The 9,551-nt window shown below is 39.8% G+C and overlaps 1 long non-coding RNA gene across 4 annotated transcripts; it reads right to left on the bottom strand.

The window, feature by feature from the left end:
* Positions 1 to 3,517: 3,517 nt before the first annotated feature.
* On the bottom strand, positions 3,518 to 4,265 carry LOC127931596 (uncharacterized). Of its 4 annotated transcripts, none has more exons than XR_008141886.1 (3): positions 4,174 to 4,265; positions 3,712 to 3,777; positions 3,518 to 3,645 (listed from the first exon to the last, which is right to left on the bottom strand). It is a non-coding gene; the product is annotated as an uncharacterized LOC127931596 (long non-coding RNA). The 4 variants fall into 4 exon arrangements; XR_008141887.1 differs by lacking the exon at positions 3,712 to 3,777 and adding an exon at positions 3,877 to 3,942; XR_008141884.1 differs by lacking the exon at positions 4,174 to 4,265 and adding an exon at positions 3,976 to 4,133.
* Positions 4,266 to 9,551: the final 5,286 nt, after the last annotated feature.

Raw genomic sequence — 9,551 nt, forward strand, 5'->3', positions numbered from 1 at the left:
GGGCAGGTGTGATGTCGTTGACGTTTGTGTGTGTCTGTGTATTGTATTTTTTTATGGGTATCTTTTGTATTGTCTTTTTTGAAGACACATTATCTTTTGCCTTTATTTAATCAGGTAAGTTGTTGAGAACACATTGGCACTGTCCAAATTCCCATACTTATGTCCCAAAATAGTGTGCCGTTTGAGTATGTGAAACAAAGTATGGTTTAATAGTATGCCACATTTCGAAAATCAAGTATACTTTAAATGCCGGATGTTATACTCATTTTGGCTTTGACGACAGCTGATGATTAGATATGGCGAGGAGCTACCGACATCAACGAATAGCGGGAAACTACGCAATCGCGCATGACGCATTCTCAGTATGCCAAAATAAAATGTTGTATAGTATGTACATTTTTGAAAAATCTAGTATGGTTTAAATGCCAGGATGTTGTACTCATTTCAGCTCTTCGTCTAAGTAGGATTCGATGTACACTTTTCCTTCATGCATTGGAAGAGGTGGGCTGCGAGTGATAGTCTCTAATTCTCTTCAAGTAGCCAAACTGTACACTGAACTAAAATATAAACACAACATGTAAAGTGTTGGTCCCATGTTTAATGAGCTGAAGTAAAAGATCCCATGATATTGTACATTTGCACAAAAGCTGATTTCTCTCAAATGTTCTGGTACAAATCAAATCAAATCAAATCAAATCAAATTTATTTATATAGCCCTTCGTACATCAGCTGATATCTCAAAGTGCTGTACAGAAACCCAGCCTAAAACCCCAAACAGCAAACAATGCAGGTGTAAAAGCACCAAATGTGTTTACATTCCTGTTAGTGAGCATTTCTCCTTTGCCAAGGTAATCCATCCACCTGACAGATGTGGCATATTAAGAAGTGGATTAAACAGCATGATCATTACACAGGTGCACCTTGTCCTGGGAAAAATTAAAGGCCACTCTAAAATGTGCAGTTTGCCACAGACACCTGACAGGTGTGGCATATCAAGAAGCTGATTAAACGGCATGATCAATACACAGGTGCAACTTGTGCTGGGGGACAATAAACGGCCACTCTAAAGTGGTGCAGTTTTGTCACACAACACAATGCCACAGATGTCTCAAGTTTTAAAGGAGCGTGCAATTGGCATGCTGACTGCAGGAATGTTCACCAGATCTGTTGCCAGAGAATTTAATGTTAATTTCTCTACCATAAGCCGCCTTCAACATAATTTTAGAGAATTTGTCCAACTGGCCTCACAACCGCAGACCACGTGTAACCATGACAACCCAGGACTTCCACATCTGTCTTTTTCACCTGCGGGGGATGGTTTGAGACCAGCCACTCGGACAGGTGATGAAACTGTGAGTTTGCACAACCAAATCATTTTAGTACAAACTGTCAGAAACCGTCTCAGGGAATCTGCGTTCTTGTCGTCCTCACCTGGGTCTTGACCTGAATGCAGTTCAGCGTCATAATCGACTACAAATGCTCAGCTTTGATGGTCACTGGCACGCTGGCAAAGTGTGTTCTTCACGGATGAATCCCGGTTTCAACTGTATCGGGCAGATGGCAGAAATCGTGTACGGCGTCGTGTGGGCGGGTGTTTTGCTGATGCCAAGGTTGTGAACTGAGTGGCTGTGGTATTGGCAGGCATAAGCTACGGACAACAAACACAATTGCATTTTATTGATTACAATTTGAATGCACAGAGAGATACCGTGATGAGATCCTGAGGCCCATTGTCGTGCCATTCATCCGCCGCCATCATCTCATGTTTCATCATGATAATGCACGGCCCCATGTCGCAAGGATCTGTTCACAATTCCTGGAAGCTGAAAATGCCCCAGTTATTTTATGGCCTGCATACTCACCAGACATGTCACCCATTGAGTTTAGGATGCTCTGGATCGACGTGTACGACAGCATGTTCCTGTTCTCGCCAATATCCAGCAACCAATAGTGTGTGTGTGTGTGTGTGTGTGTGTGTGTACTAGGCAAGTCAGTTAAGAACAAATTCTTATTTTCAATGACAGCCTAGGAACAGTGGGTTAACTGCCTGTTCAGGGGCAGAACGACAGAGTCAGCTCGGGGATTCGAACTTGCAACCTTTCAGTTACTAGTCCAACGCTCTAACCACTAGGCTACGCTGCAGAGTAAAATTGACGGTAACGACAGCTTCTTCTGGTCCGGACGAGGCATCCGGCTCTTCCTCCTCTGCGTCGCTTCCTTTTGAGAATAATTGGGATGTCTGCCTTGTGGGGTGTTTGGAGAATATCGTGTGAGTCCTGCTTGTTGTTGAAAAAAATCTTTGTCTAATCCGAGGGGAGTGATCGCTGATCGTGATTTCCAGCAGCCATCTCCTCCGGCGCCATCTTTGATCGATTTGTTCTATGTGTGCTATTTCTATGCTCCCAGTTGTTAAGTATTGTTTTTGTGTCTTTTACACTCAGTTTTGTACAGAAAAGTTTCAAGCAGCTGAAAATACAATATCTTTAGTTATGGAAAATATATTTTTTACAGTAGTTTAGATGGTACAGTGATACTCTACAATATACTTGTTCTGTTTTGTCACATAAACTGAAAATAGTAGAACATTAGAGTTTTAGCAACCAGGAAGTGACTTTTTCTTCATAGTGCCCTTTAATCAGGTAAGTCATTGAGAATACATTATCTTTTGTAATGCCGATTGTGTTGTTATACATGTGGAGTAGTTCCCAATACTATTTAATATATTTGGTGACTGGTTCCCAATACTATTTATTGATGGCTTTGGTGACTGGTTCCCAATACTATTTAATATATTTGGTGACTGGTTCCCAATACTATTTAATATATTTGGTGACTGGTTCCCAATACTATTTAATATATTTGGTGACTGGTTCCCAATACTATTTAATATATTTGGTGACTGGTTCCCAATACTATTTAATATATTTGGTGACTGGTTCCCAATACTATTTAATATATTTGGTGACTGGTTCCCAATACTATTTAATATATTTGGTGACTGGTTCCCAGTACTATTTAATATATTTGGTGACTGGTTCCCAATACTATTTAATACCTCTGGTGACTGGTTCCCAACACTATTTAATATATTTGGTGACTGGTTCCAACACTATTTAATATATTTGGTGACAGGTTCCCAATACTATTTAATACCTCTGGTGACAGGTTCCCAATATTATTTAATACCTCTGGTGACTGGTTCCCAATACTATTTAATACCTCTGGTGACTGGTTCCCAACACTATTTAATATATTTGGTGACTGGTTCCAACACTATTTAATATATTTGGTTACTGGTTCCCAATACTATTTAATACCTCTGGTGACTGGTTCCCAATACTATTTAATACCTCTGGTGACTGGTTCCCAACACTATTTAATATATTTGGTGACTGGTTCCAACACTATTTAATATATTTGGTGACTGGTTCCAACACTATTTAATATATTTGGTGACTGGTTCCCAATACTATTTAATATATTTGGTGACAGGTTCCCAATACTATTTAATATATTTGGTGACTGGTTACCAATACTATTTAATACCTCTGGTGACTGGTTCCCAATACTATTTAATGGCTTTGGTTACTGGTTCCCAATACTATTTAATACCTCTGGTTACTGGTTCCCAATACTATTTAATACCTCAGGTGACTGGTTCCCAATACTATTTAATACCTCTGGTGACTGGTTCCCAATACTATTTAATACCTCTGGTGACTGGTTCCCAATACTATTTAATACCTCTGGTGACTGGTTCCCAATACTATTTAATACCTCTGGTGACTGGTTCCCAATACCATTTAATACCTCTGGTGACTGGTTCCCAATACTATTTAATACCTCTGGTGACTGGTTCCCAATACTATTTAATACCTCTGGTGACTGGTTCCCAATACTATTTAATACCTCTGGTGACTGGTTCCCAATACTATTTAATACCTCTGGTGACTGGTTCCCATTACTATTTAATACCTCTGGTGACTGGTTCCCAATACTATTTAATACCTCTGGTGACTGGTTCCCAATACTATTTAATACCTCTGGTGACTGGTTCCCAATACTATTTAATACCTCTGGTGACTGGTTCCCAATACTATTTAATACCTCTGGTGACTGGTTCCCAATACTATTTAATACCTCTGGTGACCGGTTCCCAATACTATTTAATACCTCTGGTGACTGGTTCCCAATACTATTTAATACCTCTGGTGACTGGTTCCCAATACTATTTAATACCTCTGGTGACTGGTTCCCAATACTATTTAATACCTCTGGTTACTGGTTCCCAATACCATTTAATACCTCTGGTGACTGGTTCCCAATACTATTTAATACCTCTGGTGACTGGTTCCCAACTTTCTGTTTCGTGTCCTGCTCTTTATGAGTATAGCCTTTCTGATTAATGAAATAATGTGAAATATTTCCACCATTAGGGTTGCATACACACACACGGGTTTATTTAGCAATCGTCTTTAAAATTGTTTTAAAAAGTTTTAAAAACAAGTTTAGTTGATGCCTCAGTTGGACAATGAATGAAGATACTCTAAACTTTTAGAATTTAGTTTTAATCCATCAGATATTTTATCATGTAAATTTCAAGGTTTTTGGTAGGAATTCAGTTATTCGATGTATTGTCAAATGTCACTTTTTTGTCTTCTTAGAATACATTCATATACACATTTTATAGTGATATCAGGTATTTATTTATATTTTGTGTCAAAACCAAGAAAATAATAGGTGCCGCATTTGCATAAAAACACAGGGTGTGTTTGCATATATGAATAAATTAACATAACGTAGTGGAACAGGGCTGTCTGTCCAGGCCTACCTACACTGTATAGAGTGCCTCATTAATTACTATTGTTGTCATATTTTCTTGCATAATTCAACAAGTGTGTCAATAGCAGTATACCCTCAGATAAAAAGTCAAGATTAAAAAAAGATTACACCTAGCTATACCTACTGTTGTAGTGGTCACATGGGGCGGCAGTGGTTAGATTGTTGGACTAGTAACCGAAAGGTTGCAAGTTCGAATCCCTGAGCTGTCATTCTGCCCCTGAACAGGCAGTTAACCCACTGTTCCTAGGCTGTCATTGAAAATAAGAATTTGTTCTTAAACTGACTTGCCTAGTTAAATAAAGGTAAAATAAAAAAATAAAAATAAAAATGTGGTAGTGCATGGTGCACTCAATTCCAGGGTTGTAGGTTCAATTCCCACAGTGATCAAGCATGAAAAATGTAAGCACTCACTTGTATCAGCTTCTGTGGATAATGGTCTTTGTTAATTACGTGTAATGTAAGCACTCGCTTGTATCAGCTTCTCTGGATAATGGTAATTGCGTGTACTTTACATTGTTTGTGAAATCCTGCTATAATCCAAGTGTTCATTTTTGGAAGTTACTTTCATTCATTACAGCGCATCAATTTTCGCGCATCAACTGTTTAAAATGAACATCCATCAGAATAAAGTTATCTTTCTTCTCTTTCTTGTGACGTAAAGGGTCTAGAAGATGCGTTAAATCCCAGACACTGTAGAGTTCTTATAGATTGAACTGGAAAAGACCATGTATTTCATTGAGCCTATTTCAGCCTGTACCGGGATGTCTTTGACAGGTCATTTACCAACATTTCTGCGGTCGTAAAGGTTAACGGGGGAAAAACGACAGGCACAAGCAACAATATGAGAGAATCACAGGAGTCAAATGGAAGAATCGCAGGAGTCAAACGGAAGAATCGCAGGAGTCAAACGAAAGAATCGCAGGAGTCAAATGAAAGAATCGCAGGAGTCAAATGAAAGAATCGCAGGAGTCAAATGAAAGAATCGCAGGAGTCAAACGAAAGAATCGCAGGAGTCAAATGAAAGAATCGCAGGAGTCAAACGAAAGAATCGCAGGAGTCAAATGAAAGAATCGCAGGAGTCAAATGAAAGAATCGCAGGAGTCAAACGAAAGAATCGCAGGAGTCAAACGAAAGAATCGCAGGAGTCAAATGAAAGAATCGCAGGAGTCAAACGAAAGAATCGCAGGAGTCAAATGAAAGAATCCCAGGAGTCAAATGAAAGAATCGCAGGAGTCAAATGAAAGAATCGCAGGAGTCAAATGAAAGAATCGCAGGAGTCAAATGAAAGAATCGCATGATTCAAATGAAAGAATCATTTGTCTCAGCCTCCAGTATTTATGCTGCAGTAGTTTATGTGTCGGGGGCTAGGGTCAGTTTGTTATATCTGGAGTACTTCTCCTGTCCTATTCGGTGTCCTGTGTGAATCTAAGTGTGCGTTCTCTAATTCTCTCCTTCTCTCTTTCTTTCTCTCTCTCGGAGGACCTGAGCCCTAGGACCATGTCCCAGGACTACCTGACATGAGGACTCCTTGCTGTCCCCAGTCCACCTGGCCATGCTCCTGCTCCAGTTTCAACTGACCTGAGCCCTAGGACCGTGCCCCAGGACTACCTGACATGAAGGCTCCTTGCTGTCCCCAGTCCACCTGACTGTGCTGCTGCTCCAGTTTCAACTGTTCTGCCTTATTATTATTCGACCATGCTGGTCATTTATGAACATTTGAACATCTTGGTCATGTTCTGTTATAATCTCTACCCGGCACAGCCAGAAGAGGACTGGCCACCCCACATAGCCCGGTTCCTCTCTAGGTTTCTTCCTAGGTTTTGGCCTTTCTAGGGAGTTTTTCCTAGCCACCGTGCTTTTACACCTGCATTGTTTGCTGTTTGGGGTTTTAGGCTGGGTTTCTGTACAGCACTTTGAGATATCAGCTGATGTACGAAGGGCTATATAAATAAATTTGATTTGATTTGATTTGATTTGAAAGAATCCCAGGAGTCAAATGAAAGAATCGCAGGAGTCAAATGAAAGAATCCCAGGAGTCAAATGAAAGAATCGCAGGAGTCAAATGAAAGAATCGCAGGAGTCAAATGAAAGAATCGCAGGAGTCAAATGAAAGAATCGCAGGAGTCAAACGAAAGAATCGCAGGAGTCAAACGAAAGAATCGCAGGAGTCAAATGAAAGAATCGCAGGAGTCAAATGAAAGAATCGCAGGAGTCAAATGAAAGAATCGCAGGAGTCAAACGAAAGAATCGCAGGAGTCAAATGAAAGAATCGCAGGAGTCAAACGAAAGAATCGCAGGAGTCAAATGAAAGAATCGCAGGAGTCAAATGAAAGAATCCCAGGAGTCAAATGAAAGAATCGCAGGAGTCAAACGAAAGAATCGCAGGAGTCAAACGAAAGAATCGCAGGAGTCAAGAATCGCAGGAGTCAAATGAAAGAATCGCAGGAGTCAAATGAAAGAATCGCAGGAGTCAAACGAAAGAATCCCAGGAGTCAAATGAAAGAATCCCAGGAGTCAAACGGAAGAATCGCAGGAGTCAAACGAAAGAATCGCAGGAGTCAAATGAAAGAATCCCAGGAGTCAAATGAAAGAATCGCAGGAGTCAAACGAAAGAATTGCAGGAGTCAAACGAAAGAATCGCAGGAGTCAAATGAAAGAATCGCAGGAGTCAAACGAAAGAATCGCAGGAGTCAAATGAAAGAATCCCAGGAGTCAAATGAAAGAATCCCAGGAGTCAAATGAAAGAATCCCAGGAGTCAAACGAAAGAATCCCAGGAGTCAAATGAAAGAATCGCAGGAGTCAAATGAAAGAATCGCAGGAGTCAAATGAAAGAATCGCAGGAGTCAAACGAAAGAATCCCAGGAGTCAAATGAAAGAATCGCAGGAGTCAAATGAAAGAATCGCAGGAGTCAAATGAAAGAATCGCAGGAGTCAAATGAAAGAATCGCAGGAGTCAAATGAAAGAATCGCAGGAGTCAAATGAAAGAATCGCAGGAGTCAAACGAATGCCATTCAATCCAGCGAGATTTAAGTAACAAGTGGATTTTGCAGCCCTCAAACACAGGAAATAGACTGATTCTCATTCTCAACTTTAAGCATTACTTAAAGTTTATTAGAAAGAGAGAAAAAAAACAGGAAAGGATACTATTGGAGAATATTGGGACACAGACAGCCAATGAATGGATAGAAGAACCGTGGCCCCTACTTTAGGTTCCGTCATTTGAATACTCTGTTGTTATTGGTTTTATCTGACTTCCGGGCCAGCGGTTTCTTTTACAGTTTCACATGAAGTTAATCCAATCTTTTGTTTCTTTAGCAGTCATCAGAGGATGTGTGCCCAAATGGCACCCTATTCCCTACATAGTGCACTACATTTGACCAGGGCCTTATGGAAGCCTATTCCCTACATAGTGCACTACATTTGACCAACCGCTGTTGTGATTTAATGGATAAAAAGGGTACCACTTTGCAGGATTGTATACTAAACACCACAATTGGATTAGTGAGTGTTATGGTATCAAGGGGACTGGGAACTTCCTACCTCTCCTTTCTCTGTAAATTAGATTGCCTTGACTTGACTTTTCTAATATGATTTGTGCATATGTAATGAGATTAGCAATTTGGGCGTTTTAGCCAAACGTGCTCTAAGATGCCATACAGTATATCAATGAAAATGGCATATTACATAAATACAAAATAACATTATTATTATTTTGTTTAAATATGAAAATAAAATAAGAAGATCATTATTGTGGATTTCTAAAAATCTACATTTGTTGTCTGAAAACCACTAATTGCTCAGTGTTGTCTGAAAACCACTAATTGCTCAGTGTTGTCTGAAAACCACTAATTGCTCAGTGTTGTCTGAAAACCACTAATTGCTCAGTGTTGTCTGAAAACCACTAATTGCTCAGTGTTGTCTGAAAACCACTAATTGCTCAGTGTTGTCTGAAAACCACTAATTGCTCAGTGTTGTCTGAAAACCACTAATTGCTCAGTGTTGTCTGAAAACCACTAATTGCTCAGTGTTGTCTGAAAACCACTAATTGCTGAGTGTTGTTTGAAAACCACTAATTGCTCAGTGTTGTTTGAAAACCACTAATTGCTCAGTGTTGTCTGAAAACCACTAATTGCTCAGTGTTGTCTGAAAACCACTAATTGCTCAGTGTTGTCTGAAAACCACTAATTGGTCAGTGTTGTCTGAAAACCACTAATTTCTCAGTGTTGTCTGGAAACCACTAATTGCTCAGTGTTGTCTGAAAACCACTAATTGCTCAGTGTTGTCTGAAAACCACTAATTGCTCAGTGTTGTCTGAAACCACTAATTGCTCAGTGTTGTCTGAAAACCACTAATTGCTCAGTGTTGTCTGAAAACCACTAATTGCTCAGTGTTGTCTGAAAACCACTAATTGCTCAGTGTTGTCTGAAACCACTAATTGCTCAGTGTTGTTTGAAAACCACTAATTGCTCAGTGTTGTCTGAAAACCACTAATTGCTCAGTGTTGTCTGAAAACCACTAATTGCTCAGTGTTGTCTGAAAACCACTAATTGCTCAGTGTTGTCTGAAAACCACTAATTGCTCAGTGTTGTCTGAAAACCACTAATTGCTCAGTGTTGTCTGAAAACCACTAATTGCTCAGTGTTGTTTGAAAACCACTAATTGCTCAGTGTTGTCTGAAAACCACTAATTGCTCAGTGTTGTCTGAAA

The sequence above is a fragment of the Oncorhynchus keta genome, chromosome 8 (genome assembly GCF_023373465.1).
Source record: "Oncorhynchus keta strain PuntledgeMale-10-30-2019 chromosome 8, Oket_V2, whole genome shotgun sequence".
NCBI lineage: Eukaryota > Metazoa > Chordata > Actinopteri > Salmoniformes > Salmonidae > Oncorhynchus > Oncorhynchus keta.